The sequence below is a fragment of the Zingiber officinale genome, chromosome 11A (assembly GCF_018446385.1).
Source record: "Zingiber officinale cultivar Zhangliang chromosome 11A, Zo_v1.1, whole genome shotgun sequence".
In the NCBI taxonomy this organism is placed as follows: Eukaryota; Viridiplantae; Streptophyta; class Magnoliopsida; order Zingiberales; family Zingiberaceae; genus Zingiber; species Zingiber officinale.
In genome coordinates this window covers 51,051,150-51,077,282 of record NC_056006.1, presented here as the reverse complement: position 1 = coordinate 51,077,282, position 26,133 = coordinate 51,051,150, and the positions used below count along the sequence as shown (strand labels likewise).

At 35.2% G+C, this 26,133-nt stretch overlaps 1 long non-coding RNA gene across 3 annotated transcripts; it reads right to left on the bottom strand.

Moving 5' to 3' along the window:
• Window positions 1-810: 810 nt before the first annotated feature.
• Window positions 811-3,412, bottom strand: LOC122032397. 3 transcript variants are annotated; one of them, XR_006126062.1, is made up of 4 exons: window positions 3,134-3,412; window positions 2,816-3,046; window positions 2,542-2,723; window positions 811-865 (listed from the first exon to the last, which is right to left on the bottom strand). It is a non-coding gene; the product is annotated as an uncharacterized LOC122032397 (long non-coding RNA). The 3 variants fall into 3 exon arrangements; XR_006126063.1 differs by lacking the exon at window positions 811-865 and adding an exon at window positions 2,058-2,128 and having other exon boundaries at window positions 2,542-2,726; XR_006126061.1 differs by lacking the exon at window positions 811-865 and adding an exon at window positions 2,058-2,128.
• Between the last annotated feature and the right edge of the window lie 22,721 nt (window positions 3,413-26,133).

Sequence of the window (26,133 nt, the reverse complement as noted above, 5' to 3'; positions counted from 1 at the left end):
GTCTAACGTGGTCACAATACCCTGAGGAGTCTATCCCTGACGGACAGGCTCAACCCTAACAGAACTCTCTGGAGACTCTGTCTCTAGAGAATCGATCGCCCTCATACATGTGCGACCACGTTTAAGTACTAGAACACGTATCATATATGTAAAAATGTTATCCAGATATCACTACAGGTATGAAAACTATAAAATTACCTGATTTACCTATTGCCGTCTGGAGATGTCCTGTCACTGCATAGCCCCAAATAGATCCAATAAAACCTCGTCAAAATGCCTCGGAATTCCAAAACGAGAAAATCGACGAAATCCGTACAATCCGAAAATATCCAGATAAAGGCTCACGAAAGTAAGCATCGTAAATCCGAAACCCGACAAGTAGGTATCACAAAACTTTGCTCGATACCAAATAAATTGGTATCGATAAACCTCGAAAATCCAAAACGAAGAGCAAGTAGCGTTAGCCTAGCTCGATACCAAATAAATTGTCACGCCTGGTAGTCTCGCCGAAGAAATTTCGGCAGCATCTCCCTGTACGAGTAAACAATCCACGCAGTTATATTCAACATTTCTACATAGATATAATACGAACAATCCACGCAGTTATATAAAGAAAAGATGATATAGAAATCAACGAAGATATACGTACACATCCTACTCCACTACAACGAAGAAACGAAATCCACGAATGTAATGAAAATATCCGCAACGGAAAACCAAAAGTAGTAAACCCAATGTTCGTCATAAAGTCCACAATACAAACCCACATCACAAATATACGTATAAAAGCGAATACAGAAAATGATATCTAGAAATCCTCGCGACAAGGGGGCTAGCGACTGGAATATCTCCCGACGGCCTCAACCTGAAAAATAGTAACAACGGGGTGAGTTCAAAGAACTCAGCAGGTAATCCAATAGACATGTATAGCAATATATAACCACCAGCAATAACCTAATGTACAGTACACTAACAGTACAGCCTACGGTACAGTCTCCTAACAGTATAACAGATATGCATAGCTGAAATAAACTGTAATAACCAGCAATAGGCATAAAGTACAGTCTATAGCAAGAATAATAAGAAAATGCATAACTGAAATAAACTGTACTCACCTACGAGGCTTGTGTAACTGACTGTGAGCATACACAGATAAAAATAGTCAGAGCAAAAGCATATAACCTGTATGCATGTCAATCATATGCAATCACCAAAATGCATCAACCATAATTAATGCAATCTGTGCATATGATGCAAATGACATGGTCACCCCTGACGCCAGTCAGAATCTCACACACAATGGTGAGACCGCGTGGGTAGGGCTGTGACACTGTGCACTCTGTCGTCACTACCCCTGAAGAGTGACCGAGTGGACGGGATGCACCGGAGTACACCTATCCTCCAACCTCACTATAGGAGGGAGCGCCATGCTCTCATCTCCCGGTACACAATGACGGGGAGGGACCCCGGTGTGCTACCACGCTGCCTATCACACTACCCATGAGTGGAGCCTCTAGCGGAGCACCACCGAGCAACCTACACACCTTGTGTGCTGTGCCACTACCCATGCAATGGTCACGTGGTGTGCAGGTCAATGTAGCCGGCCGACGAGCTCAACAATAATGGAGTCGTCAATCGCCCAGCATGCAATCATGCGATATGGTGCATGCGGCTACAGTATGTCATACCTGAACATATCCTCCTCCATATGTGTAGATGCCAAACAAATAAACACATATATAACAAGGATAATAAACAGCATAAATCCAAAGACATCACATATAACAATGATGTAAGTATCATGAATCCAAGAGCATGTATCACACATGTAACGCAACTAATACAGTAGAGTAGAGCACTATAGATATGCATCTCTATGAACATATATACACATGGCAAGAGATAAAATATCCAATCCTGAAGTAAAGCAACTAGCAGATGAAGCATGTGATAGGTATCAACTAGCTAAGACCAGGGAAGAAATAAATCTACCATCTATCACTAGTAAATATATATAAACTATACATATCATAAGATAATATCAAAAGATAAGTCAAAGGGTACCCGCCTCAAATAGAAAGTACAACCAAGCGATCCAAGGTCGAGATGCTCGTCTCGAATCAGAGTCCTATGTCAACAAACAAGATATATTTTATTTAGCTAAATCCAAATGAGTAGCTAAATAAAATCCCTGAAACTAAATTAGGGCTACACCCTAATCAAGTCAATCGCATCCTACCTAAATAAAATCTAACGGTCAATTAGGGTTAGTTACCTAATCCCTAATCACCAGTTAGATTAGAAACATAAACTTAAATTAAATCTAATAATTGACTAGGGTTAATTGTCTTAACCCTAATCATTCTATTAGATTAATTTAAGTAATTAAATCTAATCACACTAATCATGTAATCAAATTATCCCGAATGCAATACGATCTACAACCAAGATCAATTACCTATATTCAACTAAACAATCACACTTAACCTAATTCATCTAGAATAATTCACCTACAACATGAAACAATTACCCTACACATACCTCAAACTCACAATCGAACAAGATGCTGGAACAAAGAACACTAAGGTATGGGTGGCTGCCGAACCAAACTGAGCTGCTGCTGGAGCTAAAGAGAATTCACATAACACAATCCTGCTGAAATCCCTCCCTACTCAATCTATCCAAGGTGACATCAAGAACACCACAGAACAGAACCTCATCACCTACTAGAATCAACCGGATTAAAACAACATCAAGAAATGGAAATCACTAATCAATCAACAACCTAATTCCGAAAACCATTTGTGCACCTTACCTCTCCCTCTTACTGCCTGTGATGACCTAGGATCCGACAATGTTGCTACTGGAAGCCCCAATGCCAATTCCACAGCATCATCTTGACTCCCTTGATTGAATTTCCTTCTCCCGGCGATCAGATTGCAAGAAAGATCGATCTGTTTAGCATCGGCAGAGGGATAAAGACAACCAAGGAAATAGATCCGTCGCGATCAAATCAAGTGATCACTGGAAATGGTGGGTCGGTGACCTAGGGCAAAGGCAAGAGAATAAAGAAGAAAGGATTGGTGACAGTGTGAGTCGGAGAGAACCGAAAGAAGTAGGATCGGTTACTTACCACCGGAGCCCTAACTGCCTCCTCCACTCCGGCGATCGAGTGGATCTGGCTCGATCCAGTAGCATCGGTTCGTCCTCATGAGAGAACCAGTGGCAAGGAGAAGAGATCAGAGCTAGAAGGAGAAGGGCCTCGGCTGGATCTAGGCTTACTAGGCGTCGATGCCGGTAGAGGAAGATCGCAGGAGGTCGAAGCTCCGTTCCTGTCTGCGCCGATTCATTCGCAAGCAAGAGGTAGCGAGAGGAGTCAGGAAGATCGGGGGAAGAAGGTGTTCGGGTTGGGTGAAGAGTCGGCGTTTGGGGAAAAGAAATAAGAAAAAGAATTTATAATTAAAACTTTTCCTCACTTAAATGGGAATTCCAAACAGGCTTTATCCGTACCCATAATTTTATCCCCGTGAAACCCGTCGTACGAGCTCCGAAAAATTCCCAGAAAATTTCTAAAAATTCCAGAAAAATTCTATAAGGCTATTTTCCAAATAACCCTATTAATTAAATTTTCCGAGATCTCACACTGTCGACCTGTCTGGACTTCTCCTAAACACTCGATAAAAGTGTCAGATAACAACAAAACTAACTTAACCTATTTGTCATTCATCAAAATCTAGGTTAGACCGTTAGTGCTACCCGCACCAACAATCTCCCCCTTTTTGATGGAATGACAACCTGGTTAAGTTAGTGAAAGGACGTAAAAAAAATAACTAAAACAGGTACATCGATTTTAAAGTTAGTTTTAGTGTTTTCAATTTGGTTTAGCTAACTTAACCACCTAACCCTCCCCCTTTGGCATTCATCAAAAATAGGCAATGGTAAACAAGCATAGTGTAGAGTTACTGTAAAGATTTGTAAATTTAAGAAACAGCTAATTTTGGAAAATATCTAAGTTTGATTCAAAATTCAAAGATACTGATAAAAGAACCAAGTTGACTTGGGGGTGTTTAAATAGTAATTTAGCTTTTGTAAAATAACTAAGTTTTGAAAATAGCTAATTTAGCAACATAACTTAGTATTTAGTACATTTTGAGTAATTTTGAAAGATAATATCTGCAAAATTAATTGACTTTGTAAACTTAAGAGAAATTTTTGAAGGCTAATTTTCAAGCTTAAGTTTAGGAACGCTAAGTTTAGATATTCTAATTTCCAAACATGGGGTTATAAGTTACAAATTTTAAGATCAAATTTTCAAAGTAAGTTTCAACTTTTAAAACACTTTTCAAACATGAATTATTAAAACCAAAATTTCAAGGTTTAAATTTTCAAAATACGTTTCAACTTTGAAACACTTTTCAACCATGAGTTTTCAAAATCAAAGTTTCAAGACTGAGTTTGCAAAAGATTCAATTTTCAAAACCTTAGTTTATAAAGTCAAATTGAAGAATTTAGTTTTAGAGAAACTAGTTTTCAAGAATAGGTTTATAAAGATAAGTTCTCAAGATTAAGGATTTCAAAACTAAGTTTGAAAAAAAATCTACTTTTCAATACTGACTAGGTTTGTAAAACCTTTAAATTTGAAAACCGAAATTCAATTTCAAAAAAAAAAAAATTAAGGTGGAGAAAATAATTTAGGTGCTAAGTATTGATTTAATCCTCCCCTAAACCTGATATTTAAAATAAAGCTTTTGAAAATATTTGCTAAGAATATTTAATATAAGATTTTCAAAGTAATTGGGATAGAATTTTCTAAAGATATTTTAAAGAGAAAAAAAATAACACTTAAGGAGATTAACAAAATAAACCTCCCCCTGAATTAGATACTCCTTTAATTTATTACTCTCCCTTAATTTATTAATTCTTCTAGGGGATTTAAATAGAAAGTTTGATAAAAAGAAAAAATTTGATTAATCAATTATTAATTAATTTTAGATTCAGACGCTTAACTTTAGTTTAAGGTTAAATAAGATAAGATTTTATTAATTCAATAACAGTTAAGCATTATCAATAATTTATTGATTAGTTTTTACTTGATTTAATAATTTAATACTTAGTGAAATAATTTAAATTTCATATTACCTGATTGAGTTGGTAAATGAAAGTGTTAGTTATAATTATTATTATTATTTTTATTTATTTATTAATTTTTTTTTTAAAGGGATTTCTAGAACAACATTTAAAAAGAATTTAAAATAATTTTTATAATATGTATTATGTCAATTAACATACGTTTGATTCAGTTTTGATTTTAGATTTAAATTAATATTAGTGGTTAATTTAAGTTTAAGTTAAAATTTAAGTTTAAGTTAAAATTTTTAATTTTAATTGTAATTTCAATATTAAGTTTTAATTTAAGATTTAATTTTCAGTTAAGTTAAATTAAAAAATAATTTTAAGGTTACAATGATGTTTAAGATTAAAAATGAGTTTAAAGTCAAAATAATAATTTTTAAATTGAAAATATTTTATAGAAATAATTTATTAATATTACAATTTTTTTAAGTTAATAGAATTTTATTATAGTTTTTAAAGAATTTTTAAAAGAGTTTTTAAAGAATTTTTAAAAGAGTTTTTAAAGAATTTTAAAATAATTTTTAAAGAATTTTTAAAATAGTTTTTAAAGAATTTTAAAATATATTTTAAAGAATTTTAAAAGAGTTTTTAAAGAATTTTTAAAAGAGTTTTTAAAGAATTTTAAAATAATTTTTAAAGAATTTTTAAAAGAGTTTTTAAAGAATTTTTAAAATAATTTTTAAAAGAGTTTTAGTATTTAATATTTAAATTTTCTTTCAATTTCACTTTTATTAGGTTAATTGAATTATCTTTCTTTAATAGCTTATGTTTAAAGTTTAAGTTTTTATTCATTTTTAAATTTGAATTAATTAAATTGTTTGAATTATATTTCCTTAAAGGTTTATCTTTTAACCTTTTATTAATTGTTAATTTTGAATTTTTCAGATTATCTTTATCTAATATGTTATTTTTAACATTTAATTTTAATTTTGTTAAATTTAGTTTTGATTTTATCAAAGTGTTTGATATATTTTCTTTATTGTTTAAGTTGATATAATTAGTGGAATTTATTAGATTATTCTTATCGTTAAAATTTAATTTTTTATTAATTAAATTATCTTGGGTTTGGATAGGATTTTCTAGATTAATATTGTCTAGATTATTAAATAATTTATTAATTTTATCTAGATCAATATTCACCTTGTCATCTCTATCATTTGAGTTTTCAGATTTGTTTAGGTTCAAGTTTGAATTTTTTAAATTAATTGGATTTGTTTTATCAGATAATATCCTAGGGGTATTTTTGTAATTATTGTCAACTACATTATTTTCACATATATTTTCAGAAATAACCAGATCAATGCTCATATTTTCTAAACTACTATTAGCAGGGGTATTTTGGTAAATATCACTAACCTTGAGCACAACCCCTAATTCAGTAGGCTTTTCGATTGGATCTAACCCGAGTTCGGATTCGATTTTTACTTGATCCTCGAGCTCCTCGTGAAGTTTGATCAATTGGGTCCAAAGCTCATGTGCATTCTTGTACTTTTCTAATCTGCATAAAATATTGTTAGGTAAAACATTACAAATAATGTTACTTACCTTTTTGTTCAGTTCCGAGTTTTGAGAAGGTTTCCTCAAAATTAACATATAATCGATGTCTACGCTTCCTAAGAAGCATTCCATTAATCGCTTCCAGTAGTTGAAGTCTTCATGATCGTATGGTGGTGGTTCGTGGGGGTTCCGTCCTTCTTGAAGAGTCATTATTCTTGCACACAGAGAAACAGAAAAAAATCCCAAGACTTGGTCTTGGATTAGCAATCTTCGGAAAAAATAATAAAATATTATTAAAATATTAATAAAATATTTGAAAAAAATATTATTTCAAAATTTTGAAAATGTAATATTTTTTAAATACTAAACAATGGTGAAAAGATGGCGATGTATTTTTCAAAAACCGTTTTGGAGGGAAAAAATGAAAAAACCGTATTGTTTTATTTAAAAGACAAACAATATCTAATTTTTTTCTTTAAAACGACCCCCCTTTGCTTGATTGGTGGTTGCACCAAATTAGAGCGGTACCTGCTCTGATACCACTTGTAGGACCGTTAGATTCGATAGAAGGGGGGGGGTGAATATCGATTCGAAAATATCGAGTATAAGCGCAGCGGAAAAGTAAAGTAGACACAGGGTTTTTTACTTCGTTCGGAGCCTGTGACGACTCCTACTCGATGTAACGCCCCACCCTTCTTACCCAACCAAAGGCGGCGCTACGTTCTTATACTACTTACGTACATGTTTTACTATAACAGCGGAAGAATAAAAACTTTAAAGAATTTAATTTATTAAGCATAATATCACATATTTTGATTTGTTCAAATATTGATTCTATAACTAATCATATTAATTTGTCCGAATCGTTCTTTGCCGAGCCACCACCACACACATCACTATCTGCTCCTCCTGCTGCTCCGTTGTTCCGAATATCCGTCCCCCATATCTGCGGTACAAGGAAAGTAAGCTATGAGCACTCATGGCTCAGTAAGTTCCTTTCCTACTCACTGAAACCGAAAATCATCGTATATCAATATCATGCGTAATATCATAAGCATACAACATACAAGGGTATCATATTCATATCATATTATCACATGACATTATATCTAATCATCAGATAATTCAAGTACATATGTAGGCAATGCATCATGAATTTGAAAACTTATACTAATAAGTACTTGAAATTAATATCATCATTAAGGGGATCCCGGTTTGTACCACATACATAATACGCGCGCTTTATAGGTAGGTCCAAGGTAGCAAGTCTTGAACCCTATCATGCATACATACTAGGCCCGAGTCTTACTCCATCGACCTAGGGCATTCAGAGGCCCATTACTGACGAGGCCCGAGTCTACCCCGGGGCGTTTACGGAGCCCACCCATGGTACAAACCCATACAAAAATAACTTATCATGCATAACTATCATATCATGTCCTTAACAATCTTTCATGCATTTCTTTTCATTATGTATAGCATTTCCTATGCTATCACATATCATGGCATATTACATAACATAATTTCATTTCTTCATTTTGTATAGCATTTCCTTATGCTATCACATATCATGGCATATTACATAACATTATGTATAGTATTTCCTATGTTATCACATATCATGGCATATAACATAATTTCATTTTCTCCTCATTATGTTTAGCATTTCCTATGCTATCACATATCATGGCATATTACATAACATTATGTATAGCATTTCCTATGCTATCACATATCATGGCATATAACATAATTTCATTTTCTCCTCATTATGTTTAGCATTTCCTATGCTATCATATATCATGGCATATTACATAACATTATGTATAGCATTTCCTATGCTATCACATATCATGGCATATAACATAATTTCATTTTCTCCTCATTATGTTTAGCATTTCCTATACTATCACATATCATGGCATATTACATAACATTATGTATAGCATTTCATAGAAGGAACCTTGCACTTAGTTCGGTTAGACAATAATCTTACTCACCTCTTTAAAATATTTTTGGTTGAAATCCTAAGGTTAGATACTCCTCTGATCATACATCATATCAATATAAAATCATGGAAAGGAATCCTTCTACATAGCATAGAAAATCTTATCATGAAATGAGGTCTTGTTTAAATCATCCTAGATTTGAAAACCTTTTCTTTAGCCGAATTTTCTTAAATTCTTTCCTAGGTTTTCTAATCCTTATAAATCCGAAAATCACATAAAAGCCTTGTACCACAGGTGAGGGGAAGCTTACCTTCTTCGCTTAAGTTTCCTAGATTTGAGAACTTGCTTGGGGACCTTTCTTCCTTGCTTGCTTGCTCGGCACCAATGGAGGAGAGGAGTGGCTAGGTCTTTTGGTGGAGAGGAGGAGGAAGAAGAGGCTTCTCTTTCCTCTTGTGTTGCTCGGCAACAACAAGAGAGAAAGAGGGAGAGAGTGAAGAGGAAGAAGAGGTTCTTCCTCTTGTGTTGCTCGGCAACAAGAAGAAGAAGAGAGGGAGAGGGTTTTCGGCACCCAAGGGAGGAGAGGAGGAAAGTGAGTGAGGATGAAGTTGAAGTCACCCCTCCATGCCTATTTATACTAAAATGAGGGGAGGAAACTTGTCTTGATTCATCCTCCTTATTTACTTCTCTTCTTAATGTTAAGAATATTCTAGAGAAGATGCTTCTTGAGTTCTCCCTTAATTTCTCTCTTTTCTTTCCTTTAATTAAAATTCCTATCTCTCCTCTTACAATATCCTCTCCTATCCCACTTGGTTAACACATGCATGTATCCACAAGAGAACCAAGGATCAAAACTTGGTTATGTATATTTTTACTTCTTTTTACTCCCTTTTCCTTTTTAGTAAAAAGAATCCTTTCTTATTCTTAACTACTTAGTCCTCTCTCTCCTTATCAATAATTCTCCTATCCCCTTTGGTATCCTATACATGTTCCTTACAAGAGATCCAAGGTTCAATCTCTCTTCTAACGTTTTATTTTCTTTTGTACATAATAATTCATATATTACCCTATTATGCATTATGCATAAATATTTCATACATGTATTCATATTTCTTCCTTTTGTCTACATTAATTCCATACATTATAAATCATGCATAGATGATTTATATTCTCAACTTTATTTTCTTTCATAATCATCTAAATCCTTCCCATCGTAACATTCAACGTAGACTATCTACACATTCTTTTCATTACATTCGTACTCTCATTGCCCTTACTTTATCTAGGCTTTCTAGGGGTGTTACAAACTCCCCTACTTATTGAAAGTTCGTCCCCGAACTTAGAATAACAATTTCAGCATATCGGGTTCATCCGTGAACTCGAGGTATTCGCCAAAATATTCTACATCCTCGGGATCGTATTCGAATGGGATATAGTCCATTTCTACAAGATTTTAAAGATTCATTATTCCTCTTATGTTATAGCCTAAGGTTCTTGTATCTAGGCTACCATTCATGCATCCTACTTATCATCATGCACTATTCTCTAGGGTATAGCTTAAGGTATCCTTCCTAGGCTACCATTCATGTATCTTAGAGTATCATACTATTTTGCATACAAATAAATTATGCAACTGTACTTACTTGGAGTGGCAGGAAGGAGCTTGATGTGTGTGTAGTGAGCTGGCAAAACTTCGCTCTGATACCACCTGTAACGCCCACCCTTCTTACCCAACCAAAGGCGGCGCTACGTTCTTATACTACTTACGTACATGTTTTACTATAACAGCGGAAGAATAAAAACTTTAAAGAATTTAATTTATTAAGCATAATATCACATATTCTGATTTGTTCAAATATTGATTCTATAACTAATCATATTAATTTGTCCGAATCGTTCTTTGCCGAGCCACCACCACGCTCCGTTGTACATCCGCTTCTCATTTATCTGCGGTACAAGGAAAGTAAGCTATGAGCACTCATGGCTCAGTAAGTTCCTTTCCTACTCACTGAAACCGAAAATCATCGTATATCAATATCATGCGTAATATCATAAGCATACAACATACAAGGGTATCATATTCATATCATATTATCACATGACATTATATCTAATCATCAGATAATTCAAGTACATATGTAGGCAATGCATCATGAATTTGAAAACTTATACTAATAAGTACTTGAAATTAATATCATCATTAAGGGGATCCCGGTTTGTACCACATACATAATACGCGCGCTTCATAGGTAGGTCCAAGGTAGCAAGTCTTGAACCCTATCATGCATACATACTAGGCCCGAGTCTTACTCCATCGACCTAGGGCATTCAGAGGCCCATTACTGACGAGGCCCGAGTCTTACTCCATCGACCCCGGGGCGTTTACGGAGCCCACCCATGGTACAAACCCATACAAAAATAACTTATCATGCATAACTATCATATCATGTCCTTAACAATCTTTCATGCATTTCTTTTCATTATGTATAGCATTTCCTATGCTATCACATATCATGGCATATTACATAACATAATTTCATTTCTTCATTTTGTATAGCATTTCCTTATGCTATCACATATCATGGCATATTACATAACATTATGTATAGCATTTCCTATGCTATCACATATCATGGCATATAACATAATTTCATTTTCTCCTCATTATGTTTAGCATTTCCTATGCTATCACATATCATGGCATATTACATAACATTATGTATAGCATTTCCTATGCTATCACATATCATGGCATATAACATAATTTCATTTTCTCCTCATTATGTTTAGCATTTCCTATGCTATCATATATCATGGCATATTACATAACATTATGTATAGCATTTCCTATGCTATCACATATCATGGCATATAACATAATTTCATTTTCTCCTCATTATGTTTAGCATTTCCTATGCTATCACATATCATGGCATATTACATAACATTATGTATAGCATTTCATAGAAGGAACCTTGCACTTAGTTCGGTTAGACAATAATCTTACTCACCTCTTTAAAATATTTTTGGTTGAAATCCTAAGGTTAGATACTCCTCTGATCATACATCATATCAATATAAAATCATGGAAAAGAATCCTTCTACATAGCATAGAAAATCTTATCATGAAATGAGGTCTTGTTTAAATCATCCTAGATTTGAAAACCTTTTCTTTAGCCGAATTTTCTTAAATTCTTTCCTACGTTTTCTAATCCTTATAAATCCGAAAATCACATAAAAGCCTTGTACCACAGGTGAGGGGAAGCTTACCTTCTTCGCTTAAGTTTCCTAGATTTGAGAACTTGCTTGGGGACCTTTCTTCCTTGCTTGCTTGCTCGGCACCAATGGAGGAGAGGAGTGGCTAGGTCTTTTGGTGGAGAGGAGGAGGAAGAAGAGGCTTCTCTTTCCTCTTGTGTTGCTCGGCAACAACAAGAGAGAAAGAGGGAGAGAGTGAAGAGGAAGAAGAGGTTCTTCCTCTTGTGTTGCTCGGCAACAAGAAGAAGAAGAGAGGGAGAGGGTTTTCGGCACCCAAGGGAGGAGAGGAGGAAAGTGAGTGAGGATGAAGTTGAAGTCACCCCTCCATGCCTATTTATACTAAAATGAGGGGAGGAAACTTGTCTTGATTCATCCTCCTTATTTACTTCTCTTCTTAATGTTAAGAATATTCTAGAGAAGATGCTTCTTGAGTTCTCCCTTAATTTCTCTCTTTTCTTTCCTTTAATTAAAATTCCTATCTCTCCTCTTACAATATCCTCTCCTATCCCACTTGGTTAACACATGCATGTATCCACAAGAGAACCAAGGATCAAAACTTGGTTATGTATATTTTTACTTCTTTTTACTCCCTTTTCCTTTTTAGTAAAAAGAATCCTTTCTTATTCTTAACTACTTAGTCCTCTCTCTCCTTATCAATAATTCTCCTATCCCCTTTGGTATCCTATACATGTTCCTTACAAGAGATCCAAGGTTCAATCTCTCTTCTAACATTTTATTTTCTTTTGTACATAATAATTCATATATTACCCTATTATGCATTATGCATAAATATTTCATACATGTATTCATATTTCTTCCTTTTGTCTACATTAATTCTATACATTATAAATCATGCATAGATGATTTATATTCTCAACTTTATTTTCTTTCATAATCATCTAAATCCTTCCCATCGTAACATTCAACGTAGACTATCTACACATTCTTTTCATTACATTCGTACTCTCATTGCCCTTACTTTATCTAGGCTTTCTAGGGGTGTTACACTCGAAGGCCCGTGGTCCTTGACTACTTTCGTTGGGCAATCACTAGCAATTCGAATATAATTGCAAAATAAATACAGGAAATGCTAGTGAAACAAAGTAATATCGACAAAGAAATTAACTAAAACCCGAAGGAGCACTTTGTCGGAGCTTTGTTGGCGTCGCAGGAACGTAGAGCAGCAGGACCAGCAGTAGAAGAGTTCTCAGATGTGAAGAGTTGATTCTGAAGCTCCTGCCTGGGGCTTCTATTATATGTTGCTCCGGGCGCCTGGAATGTGACGTAGCTGCTCAAACCGAGATGCTCCACGTGGCGACGACTTGGCCTGGATATAATTTGCTTTCCGGGCGCCCGGACCACCTTGTTCCAGAAAACTCCCTTTTCCTGCAAAACAAAGTTAGTCTGAGGCAATATATATCCTGCAAAATAGATTGTTAGCACATTTTATAATAGTATGAATTAGCACAAATAGTATGACTTAGATTCCGTCTTTCCGAGACCGGAATCTAGTCACGATCTCGACTTAGACATCCGAAATGGATCTAAGCCGGATCGACGCCTAATGTTCCCTTCCCGGGAACGCGTCCTCGCAGTCACTCTCCTCTAGTGACTTACCTCACTTACCTGCCAGACGTTCGGTTAGCCCTTCGACCTGTCTGGACTTCTTGCCAGTTATCTAGTCAGCCCGTCGACCTAGCTGGACTTCTTGCCAAGCGTCCGGTCAGCCCGTCGACCCGCCTGGACTTCTCGCCAAGCGTCCGGTCAGCCCGTCGACCTGTCTGGACTTCTCCTGCACACTCGATCAAAGTGTCAGATAACAACACAACTAACTTAATCTATTTGTCATTCATCAAAACCTAGGTTAGACCGTTAGTGCTACCCGCACCAACAATTCCTCCTCTCGGTCCCTATCGTAGCCTCTTGTATATAGAGATTTATACCCACCACATACCCACCTTCTTACCCATCCTATAGGGGCCGGCCAAGCTAGCTTGGAGACCAAGCTAGGGCCGGCCATGGTTTGGTTCATGGGTGAATTAATGTGGTCGGCCCTAGCTTGAACTCAAGCTTAGGTGGCCGGCCCTATTAAAATAAAAAGGAATTTGAATTTTGAAAATTTTCTTATGTGGATAACATGATTTAAAAGAGAGTTTAAAAATTTGAATCTTTCCTTTTATAACATTCTACAAAAGATTAAGAGAAGAGTTAAAATCTCTTTCCTTATTTGTAGATTAAAAGGTTGATTTTAATTTTGGTAAAAACTTTCCTTTTAATTATGTTCATGATTTAAAAGAAAGTTTAAAAATTAAAAATTCTCTTTTATTAGTTTCTACAAAAGATTAAGAAAAGATTTAATATCTTTCCTTATTTGTAGATTGAAAAGAGATTTTAATTTTTAGAGATAACTTTCCTTTTTGTAAATTATCCACATGTTTAAAAGAAAGATTTTAATTTATAAAATTTCTTTTTATTAACCAATCATGAAGGGATTAAAATTATTGGAGAAATTTTTATAAATTTCTAGAAACAAATTAGGAAGTTTTAATTTTTGTTTTAATTAAAACTCTCCTTGTTTGGGGTGAAAGAGGTGGTCGGCCAAATAAATTGGAGAAGAGAAAATTATTTTTAATTAAATAAATTTTCCTTTTCATGGCAAAAGAATTAAGGAAGTTTTATTTAAATTTCATTTACCAAGACCAAGAATTATAAAAGAGGGGGTAGAGGAGCCTTCATGGTGAGAACTCTATTCTTTTTCTTCCTCTCTTTTCTTCCTTGGTGTGGCCGGCCCCTAGAGGTTCTCCTTCTCCTTCTTGTGGCCGAGACTTCATCATCTCTTGGAGGCATAGAAGTGGCCGGATCTAGCTTGGAGAAAAGGAGAGAAAGGAGTCTTGTTTCTAGCATCCCTTGGAGCATGGTGGTGGTGGCCAAACCTCTTCATCCTAGGAGAAGTTTTGATGGTCAAACTTGTAAGGAAGAAAAAGGTGCTTAGTGGTTCTTATCTCGAAGATCATTGCCCACACAACGCTCGAGGTTAGAAGAGGAACACGGTAGAAGATCAAGAGGTCTTTCTAAAAGGTATAACTAGTATTTTCTTTCCGCATCATACTAGTTATTTTGGAAATAATACCAAATACAAGAGCATGCGATTCTAGTATTTTGAATTTGTTTTCAATGTTGTGCTCTTTTATTTTTCTTTTCCTTGTGATTTGATTGTTCCTTTCGGTTAACCTAAAGTTATTTTAGGAAATTAAATATTAGCTTTCTTTAAAAGGTTTTGTCTAGTCGGTGGTGGTTGCTCCCATATCCAAGAAGGCCATGTGCCTCGCCACGTCACATCTGAGAACCAATTATGAAAATTAATATTTAATGGAATTAATAACTAGGTAATTTGGATCGAATGTGTTAAGTTCCGCAGGAGATCCAAGTCAAAACCTAAAAGAACAAATAGATTAAACTTTGGATCAAACGTGTTAAGTTCCGCAGGCGATCCAAGTTTAATTTAAAAGAACACATGGTAGCTAGGAAAAGGTTCAGACTTTTGTACAGTGGAACCATTAGGTTTTCTGAGTAGCAACCAACAATTGGTATCAGAGCTAGGGTTTTGCCTCTGTGTATTTGGTATTAGTTTAATTATGCACATGTCATACATAATTTAGGCAGGTTAATAGTAGGATGTGCTAACTTTGTGGATGCAGGATCCAACTATTATGGCTTATAGTTATTATGTGTGTGATTGGACCCTTGAACATGTCAAGGGCATTTTATTGTGTGTGCATGATTGTATTATAAAATACAGCAGGAGCTGTATTTAGTTTTATTAGGATTTTATTTTTGATCTAGTTACATGTACATTCCTTTTATGGAATATAGGATCGATGGATGTAAATTTTATTTTATGTTCGATCTAGTTTACATGTACATTCCTTCGAGGAATATAGGATCGAAAAATGTAAAATTCTATATATGTCGTGGATCGAATCTTGCAAGGCGTGGAACCTTTTGAGGATCAGAGGCGCAGCGGAACAAGGAGCAAGATGGATGCGACAACTAGATCCGGTGGCGGTGGCCAAAGATGGCAGCAGCCAGGGTTGGCGACACACGGAGGGCAACAATAGATAAAAGCCATAATAGTTGAAAATTAGTTTTTCTATTTATTGCTTTTTATGCTGTGCTGTGTGTGCTTATTAGTATGCATGTTAAGTAGGCTAGCATAGTCAAAATTCCTCACTTTAAATAACTAAGTGGGAGAGGGATTTATTTTTAAATAAATTCCACGGTCTCCATTACTGCAATGCTTCAGCGTTGGCTCGAGTGCCTTCCTCTATATCGGATGAGCTTGTTTGCGGATCACTAGCTTAAACTTCCATTTTGGATGGATGACTATAGGAAGTTAATTAAGAGCGTGTGATCTTCCCCATCGGAAGGGACACAATCTTATTAACGGACTTAGTGTCAAGTAATGGTATACACTTAGGCACGTCTAATAGTATCCTCCCCATCAGAGTCACTGCTATTATTTGTGTGACCGAAGAAAACCAACTATTGATTTGTCAAATAAATAAGTTGACAAGATAATAAAATTAAAAACCCCTCTAACAAATGTTTGATTTTGTATACGTCCACACTATCGTGGCATACAAAATTCACGGTGTTTGAGGTAATTTTATTTGTCATAAAGATTTATTGACAAGATAATTAATGGGTAAACCCCTCCTCTTACAAATGTTTAATTTTGTATACGTCCACACTATCGTGGCATGCAAAATTCACGGAGTTTAAGGTGTTGGTGAATTTAATTTGTTTGAGGAATCAATGTTATTTTAAATTCAAAAGTTTTGACCAAATATTTGATCAAAGAAAGATCATTTTTTAATTTTATTCGTTATAAAGTAAAGTTGATGTGATAATAAAATTAATGGATAAAATCTCATCTTTGATTTTGTATACGTCCACACTATTGTGGCATACAAAATTATGGGATTTTAAAATTGATCTTAACCAAATATTTTGTGATTTAGGATTTAAAATGTTTGTCAATTCCCTAGTTGTTATACTATAGAAAAGACTTAGTAGTCCCGATTGTAAAAATTGAAAATAGGACTTGGACATTAAGGTAGTCTGTCTCTTTTAGAACTAAAGAACAATATAGGTGTATTTAATTCATTAGTTGAAACATGTTTAGTGGTGTTATTTACAGACACAGGTGTGAACCTGATGATGCCATTAATCATGGCCACGATTTATCTGCTTGAGGGTTCCAGAAACCCGACAAACTAAATGAAAATAAAACACCGCAACCTTCAAAATGGCTCATATTGTAGTGGGAGATGTTTATCCCTTAATAGGAATAAAATATGGATTATTAGAAATTGTCTTTATGATACTAAGTTTCAGTTTTGGTTCTAAACTATTATAGAATAGATATTGTGTCTATTTTGATAACAAAAGTATTATCCAGAAAGTATTCTAGTATGTTGGTTGACAATTTATAATCCAATAACTCTGATGCAATAAATGGAAATTATAACACATCTTCTAACTTTAAGAGGAAGCAACCTTGAAATGAACCAATTATATCTTTGGCATCTAAGGCTAGGTTATATTAACTTGAGTAGGATTCATTGGTAATGATGAACTTTGGGTTCATTAGTGGTGAAAATCTTTCCAACCTGCAGTCTTACTTGGAGGAAAAAACCAAGAAGCTTTTAAGTCTAAGGGGTATGGAGCCAAAAATATGTTGGAATTGGTTCATTCTGATTTGTGTGATCCTATGACTATCCAGACAAGAGGTAGTATCGAATATTTTGTCTATTTTATAGACAACTATTCAAGATACAAATACATTTACTTGATGTGCCGCAAGACTAAGTGTTTTTGATTAGTTCAAAAAGTACAAGGCTGATGAGAAAGTCAAAGTAAGTATCAAGACACAGATCGTAGTGGCAAGTACCTCTTGGGAGAATTTAGGAGTCACTTATCAGAAGTAGGGATTCAATCCCAACTAACTGCACCTGGTACACCCTAATAGAATGGTGTAGAAAAAGGAAGGTATAGGACTCTTATAGAAATAAGTAGATTGATGATGAGTTATTTGGAAAATTACCAAATTCATTTTAAGGATATACTCTGGAAATGGAAGTGAACATAGTACCTTCCAAAGTCAGAACTCTCTACTCATATAGAATTCTTTGAATAGCGTAAGCATATTCGGATTCGTGAAGTCCAGCACATATGGTGAAGAGAGATAATGATAAGTTGGATGTGAATTCACTTGTTTGTGGGTTATCCTAGAGAAATGAAGGTAGGATTATAGTCTTAAAAATCAGAAGGTCATTGTTAGTATCATAACCGATTTTTAGAAAAGGACTATGTAATAAATCACGTGCCCATAAGTAAATTTGTTCTTAAGGAAATAATAAAGGACACGTCTAACCTAGTACCAACTGCATAAGATGAAATATCACAAGAAACAGAACACGATCACAAATGATACATAATGCGTAAAGTGCCTCGTCATAGTGGGAGTATTGTTAGGCAACCTAAAAGATTCATGTTTTGGGAAGAGTTTTTGGACTCGATCCCTGGAGGACATGAACCTGATCTCCGACATATGACGACGCACTCCAAGATAAAGATGCAAGATCTTGGCAAAGAGTAATGAATAAAGAATTAGAATATATGGATTCTAATAAAATCTGGAAGCTAGTAGAACCACCAAATAGTGTAAAAGCCTTTAGGTATAAAAAGGTCTATAATAGGAAAAGAGGGATAGACAGGAAGGTAGAAACATTCAAAGCAAGGCTTGATGAAAAAGGAAACTTTTCATTGGTAGCCATGCTTAAATCTATTCGATTCTTTTACTATTTGGCAAGTGGATGTCAAGACAGCATTCCTTAATGGAAGTCTTGAAGCATCCATACAAAGCAAACAGAAGGGTTCATTGCAAAGGGCTAAGAGCATCTTGTGTAAGCTCAATCAGTTTATGGACCCAGAAAAACCTTTAAAGGTCTTGGAACATCCGGTTTATCAAAGTTATCTAGACCTATGGATTTATTTAACCTGATAAGTCTTGTGTATACAAAAGGTGTGATGGAAACGTGGTGGTATTTCTGTACTATACGTAGATTACATTTTTGATAGTTCAAACAATATCAAGGTGTTGTCAGAAGTAAGGGTATGGTTGTCCAAACAATTCGCTATGAAGGACTTGGGAGAATGAAGATATTCTTGGGATCAAAGCAATAAGGGATCGCAAGAAAAGAATATTTTAATTATCCCAAGCTTCATATCTCAAAAAATCCTTGCTCATTTTAAGCATGCAAAACTCCAAGAAAGGTTTCTTACCTTTTTAGCATGGAGTAACTTTATCTAAAGAAATGTCTCCGTAGACATCAAAGGAGATAAAGGACATAAAGGCAGTTCCTTATGCTTCGGCTGTGGGAAGCCTAATGTATGCAATACTGTGTACGAGACTGGATATCTATTTTGTCGTGGGCATAGTTAGTAGATATCAAAACAACTCTGGATAAGGACATTGGACTGCAGTAAAGTATATATTAAAGTACCTTAGAGGCACTAGAGATTATATGCTAGCTTACGAGGCAGTTAATTTGGTCCCTGTGGGTTGCACGGATTTTGACTTCCAGTCGGATAGGGATAATAGTAAGTCAACCTCGGGGTTTTGTGTTTACTTTAGGAGGTAAAGTCATAATTATGGAAGAGTGATAAGTATAGGTGTTTTTTTGGACTCCACCATAGAAGCTGAGTATATGGCAAACCTCTGAGGTAGTCATAAAAGCTGAATGACTTAATAACCTCAAGATAGACTAAGATATGATTTCTGGTTTGTCCAAAAATTATTACAATTTATTGTAATAATAGTGGTGTAGTAACAAACTCGAAGAAACCATAAGTCTATAAGGCAAGTAAACACAATAGAGCGTAAGTACCACCCAATACAAGAAATTGTATAAACGAGGAGAAGTTGTTGCTGCCTAGATTGCATCAAGTAATAACCTAGAAGATCCTTTCACTAAAGCCCTTAAGGCAAGAGCTTTTGATGGGCATGTTGAAAGTTTGGGAATCAGATGTATGGTAACAGTTATGGCAGCTTAGTCTTTTAGTATAAGTGGGAGATTGTTAGGATGTATACTAAAAGCCTAGCTTTTGGTATAAACATTTATCTAGAAATAAGAATCACATTGGTTAAATGTCTACATTTATGATAAATGTAGTTGCTCAATTAATTTATATTGTAGATAACATGGTGTGTGGTGTTACACACAGAGGATCATGTTATCAGTACCTTATAAATTATAAACAGTAACTCACGACCAAGATGGAAAGGAACAAACTATTGGAAGGTCGTAGTGTAATTAGGTATTAGTTTATCTTAACTATATAATTATACTAGTACACTTAGAGTGTATTGAGTAGGACCATTAGAGGTCGTTTCTTTTATACTGACTTTATAAAGGAACAAAGACCTCAGTTATTATGGAAGTGTGTACTCTTAATCCCAATAAAATAAGAAGCACATATATTTGTTATTTATTTCTTTAATTTATCAATGGGTGAGATTTAGTTCGATAAATCAATAAGCCCGATAAGTTGGGAAATGATATCACTTATAGTGTGTGTTGTTGATTATAGAAGGAAACTGTGTCCTAGTAATCTAGGTTGAGAATGTCCCCAAGAGGAGCTCATAAGGATTGTCATGTTAAACCCTGCAGGTGGACTTAGTCCGACATGACGATGAGGTTGAGTGGTACTACTCTTGGACTAAGATATTAATTAAATGAGTTGTCAGTAACTCACTTAATTAGTAGACATTCGACATCTTAAACACAGGGAGACTAACACACTCATAATAAGAATGAGCCCAAAATGTAATTTGAGATTGGTGCGGTAGTTCAATAATAGTTCTTTAGTGGAATGAATTATTATTGATGAAGTTAAGTTGTGTGTTCGGGGCGAACACGGAATGCTTAATTTCATCGGGAGACCAAAACCAATTCCTCCTCTCGGTCCCTATCATAGCCTCTTGTATATAGAGATTTATACCCACCACATACCCACCTTCTTACCCATCCTATAGGGGCCGCCAAGCTAGCATAGAGACCAAGCTAGTCACATCCATGGTCTGTCTATGGTGATTATCATGTACGGCCCTAGCTTGAACTCAAGCTTAGTGGTCATTCCTATTAAAATAAAAAGGAATTTTAATTTTAAAATTTTTCTTATGTGGATAACATGATTTAAAAGAGAGTTTAAAAAATTTGAATCATTCCTTTTATAAGATTCAACAAAAGATTAAGAGAAGAGTTAAAATCTCTTTCCTTATTTGTAGATTAAAAGGTTGATTTTAATTTTGGTAAAAACTTTCCTTTTAATTATGTTCATGATTTAAAAGAAAGTTTAAAAATTAAAAATTCTCTTTTATTAGTTTCTACAAAAGATTAAGAAAAGATTTAATATCTTTCCTTATTTGTAGATTGAAAAGAGATTTTAATTTTTAGAGATAACTTTCCTTTTTGGAAATTATCCACATGTTTAAAAGAAAGATTTTAATTTATAAAATTTCTTTTTATTAACCAATCATGAAGGGATTAAAATTATTGGAGAAATTTTTATAAATTTCTAGAAAAAATTAGGAAGTTTTAATTTTTGTTTTAATTAAAACTCTCCTTGTTTTGGGGAAAGAGGTGGCCGGCCAAATAAATTGGAGAAGAGAAAATTATTTTTATTTAAATAAATTTTCCTTTTCATGGCAAAAGAATTAAGGAAGTTTTTATTTAAATTTCCTTATTTACCAAGACCAAGAATTATAAAAGAGGGGGTAGAGGAGGCTTCATGGTGAACAACTCTATTCTTTTTCTTCCTCTCTTTTCTTCCTTGGTGTGGCCGACCCCTAGAGGTTCCCCTTCTCTTTCTCTCTTCTCCTTCTTGTGGCCGAGACTTCATCATCTCTTGGAGGCATAGAAGTGGCCGGATCTAGCTTGGAGAAAAGGAGAGAAAGGAGTCTTGTTTCTAGCATCCCTTGGAGCATGGTGGTGGTGGCCGAACCTCTTCATCCTAGGAGAAGTTTTGATGGCCGAAACTTGTAAGGAAGAAGAAGGTGCTTGGTGATTCTCATCTCGGAAGATCATTGCCCACACAACGTCCGAGGTTAGAAGAGGAATACGGTAGAAGATCAAGAGGTCTTTCTAAAAGGTATAACTAGTATTTTTCTTTTCCGCATCATACTAGTTATTTTTGGAAATAATACCAAATACAAGAGGCATGCGATTCTAGTATTTTTGAATTTGTTTTCAATGTTGTGCTCTTTGTTTTTTCTTTTCCTTGTGATTTGATTGTTCCTTTCGGTTAACCAAAGTTATTTTAGGAAATTAAATATTAGCTTTCCTTAAAAGATTTTGTCTAGTCGGTGGTGGTTGCTCCCATATCCAAAAAGGCCATGTGCCTCGCCACGTCAGTACTGGGAACTAATTATGGAAATTAATATTTAATGGAATTAATAACTTAGGTGATTTGGATCGAACGTGTTAAGTTCCGCAGGAGATCCAAGTCAAAACCTAAAAGAACAAAAAGATTAAACTTTGGATCAAACGTTAATTTTATTTGTCATAAAGTTAAGATGACAAGATAATAAAATTAATGAGTAAGACCCTCCTCTTACAAATGATGAATTTGTATACGTCCACACTAACGTGGCATGTAAAATTCACGGTGTTTTGAGGTGTTGGTAAATTTAAATAGTATTGTTTGAGGAATCAATATTATTCTAAATTTAGAGTCCTGACCAAAAGTTTATTTTGTGATTCTTAGGATGGCTTTCAACCCACTGGCTATTATACTGAAAGAGAACAAACTTACTGGTCGCAACTACATAGATTGGAAAAGAACCTAGACATTGTCCTAACTGCCGAAGTCTAAAAGTTTGTATTGTTAAAAACCTGCCCTAATGCACCTAATAGCGATTCCAGTGAAGAGGAGATTGAGTATCATAAGAAATGGATAAAAGCAGATGAGATGGCACGGTGTTATATTTTGGCTTCAATATCAAATGTGCTGCAACATCAGCATCAGGACTTACCAACTGCTTATGATATGATGAACAATCTAAAGGAACTCTTCGGACACCAGAATCGGGCTGCTAGGCAAGAGGCAATGAGAAAATTAATGGCAGCCACTATGTCAGAGGGGATACCCATAAGTGATCATATCCTAAAGATGATGGCTTATTTGAACGAAATACAGATCCTTGGAGCTGAAATCGATGGGGAACCCCAGATCGATATTATTCTCCAAACGCTACCCAGAAGTTTTGAGCAGTTCCGCCTGAACTATAACATGAACAAAAGGACTTATATGTTGGCAGAACTTCTGACAGAGCTTCAGGCAGCAGAAGGTATATTTTGTCATAGTTCTCATATTCACTTTACTGAAAATGTTTATACTTCTAAGTCGAAAGGCAAGAAGAAGAAGAAACAGGTTGGCTCAGCAAAGAAGGTGAATAGATCTCTAGGTACTGGACCAAAGGCTAGAGTGAAGAAGCCAAAGGGCAAGTGCTTTATCTGCAAGCAGTTTGGACATTGGAAGGCGGACTGTCCTCGTAGGAATCAGAACAATAAAGGTATATCTTATTCTCTAGTAGTTGAAACATGTTTAGCAGTGTTATCTACCAGCACCTGGTGTGTAGATACAGGAGCCACTGATCATGTTTGTAATGCATTGCAGGGGTTCCAGGAAATCCGACGACTATATGAGGGAGAGATAACCGTCTACATGGGCAATGCTATAAAAGTGGCGGCTGTTGTAGTGGGAGACGTCTACTTATCATTCGATAGGAATAGAAATTTGATTTTGAGAAATTGTCTTTATGTACCAACTTTTAGAAAGAATTTAATTTCAGTTTCTAAATTATTTGTGGATGAATATTCTGTTTCTTTTGATGACAAAGTAGTTATCAAGAAGAATAGGGTTATTATATGTTCTGGTACATTAGTAGGCAACTTGTATACTCTAAATCCAATTTCTTCCACAAAGCAACGAATGAAAATTAATAACATATCTTCTAATTCTAATAAGAGAAAGGAACCTTTGGAAATGAACCAAACATATCTTTGGCATCTAAGGCTTGGTCATATTAACTTAAGTAGGATTCAAAGGCTAATAGTCGATGGACTCTTGGGTTCATTAGTGTTGGAAAACTTTCCAACTTGCGAATCTTGCTTGGAAGGTAAAATGACCAAGAGACCTTTTAAGGCCAAGGGGTATAGAGCTAAAGATATGTTAGAACTGGTTCATTTTGATTTGTGTGGTCCTATGTCTATCCAGGCAAGAGGTGGATATGAATATTTTGTCTCTTTTATAGACGATTATTCGAGATACAGATACATTTACTTGATGCGCCGCAAGTTTGAGTGCTTTGATAAGTTAAAAGAGTACAAGGCTGATGTGGAGAAACGTCATGGTAAAAGTATCAAGACACTACGATCTGATCGTGGTGGCGAATACCTCTTTGGAGAGTTCAGGAATTACTTATCAGAGGTCGGGATTCAATCCCAATTATTTGCACCTGGTACACCCCAACAGAATGGTGTGGCAAAATGAAGGAATAGGACTCTTATGGAAATGGTTAGATCAATGATGAGTTATTCAGAATTACCAAATACGTTTTGGGGATATGCTCTGGAAACAGCAGTATACATTCTGAATAAGGTACCTTCTAAATCATTACCCTTTACTCCCATGGAATTATGGAATGGGCATAAGCCTAGTTTGAGTCATATCTGGATATGGGGTAGTCCAGCAAATGTGCTGAAAGGAGATACTGACAAGTTAAAATCACGTACAGAAGTTTATCTATTTGTGGGATATCCTAAGGGAATGAAAGGTGGTTTGTTTTATAATCCTAAAAATCAGATGATCATTATAAGCACTAATGCTCGATTTTTAGAAGAAGATTATGTAATGAACCATAAGCCCATGAGTGAAATTGTTCTAGAAGAAATTAGAGATGGCACGTCTACTTTAATACTAATAGAACAAGATGAAATATCACAAGAAACTGCAACATGTATCACAAATGATACACAACCACAGACAGTGCCTCGTCGTAGTGGGAGGGTTGTGAGGTAACTTGAGATATTTATGTTTTTGGGAGAGTCTTCGACTTCGATCCTTGGTAAGCATGAACCTGATCCCGGACATATGAGAAGCACCCAAGATAAAGATGCAGTATCTTGGCAAAGAGTAATGAACTCTCAAATAGAATCTATGTATTCTAATAAAGTCTGGGAGCTTGTAGAACCATCAAATAGTGTAAAAGCTATTGGATGTAAATGGATCTACAAAAGGAAAAGAGGGATAGACGGGAAGATGAAAACCTTCAAAGCAAGGCTTGTTGCGAAGGGGTATACTCAGAAAGAGGGAATCAATTATGAGGAAACCTTTTCGCCAAGAGTAATGCTTAAGTCTATTCGGATACTCTTAACTATTGCTGCTCATAAGGATTTGAGGTTTGGCAAATGGATGTCAAGACAGCTTCTTAACGGGAAGTCTTGAAGAAATATCCATATGAACCAATCGAGGGGTTCATTGAAAAAGGCAAAGAGTATCTAGTGTGCAAGCTAAATCGGTCTATTTATGGACTGAAGTAAGCTTCAAGGTCTTAGAACATCCAGTTTAATGAAGTAATCTAGTCATATGGATTTACTCAATGTCCGGATGAGTCTTATGTATACAAGAAATGTGATGGAAACGTGGTGATATTTCTTGTACTATACGTAGATGACATTTTGTTAGTTGGAAACAATATCAAAGTTTTGTCAGAAGTAAGGGTATGGTTGTCTAAGCAATTCGATATGAAAGACTTAGGAGAATGTGCACATATTCTTGGGATCAAAGTAATAAGGGATCGCAAGAAAAGGATGTTGTGCTTGTCCCAAGCTATATATCGATACAATCCTTGCTCGTTTTAGCATGCAAGACTCTAAGAAAGGTTTTCTATCTTTTAGGCATGGAGTAGCTTTATCTAAAGAGATGTCTCTGAATACATCAAAAGAGATAGAGGACATGAAGGCAGTTCCTTATGCTTCGGTTGTTGGAAGCCTAATGTATGCTATGTTGTGTACGAGACCAGATATCTGTTTTGTCGTGGGCATGGTTAGCATATATCAAAGTAACCCTGGACAAGGACAATCGACTACTGTAAAGCATATATTAAAGTACATGAGAAGGACTAGAGATTATATGCTAGTTTACCAAGCAGATGATTTGCTCCCTGTGGGTTACA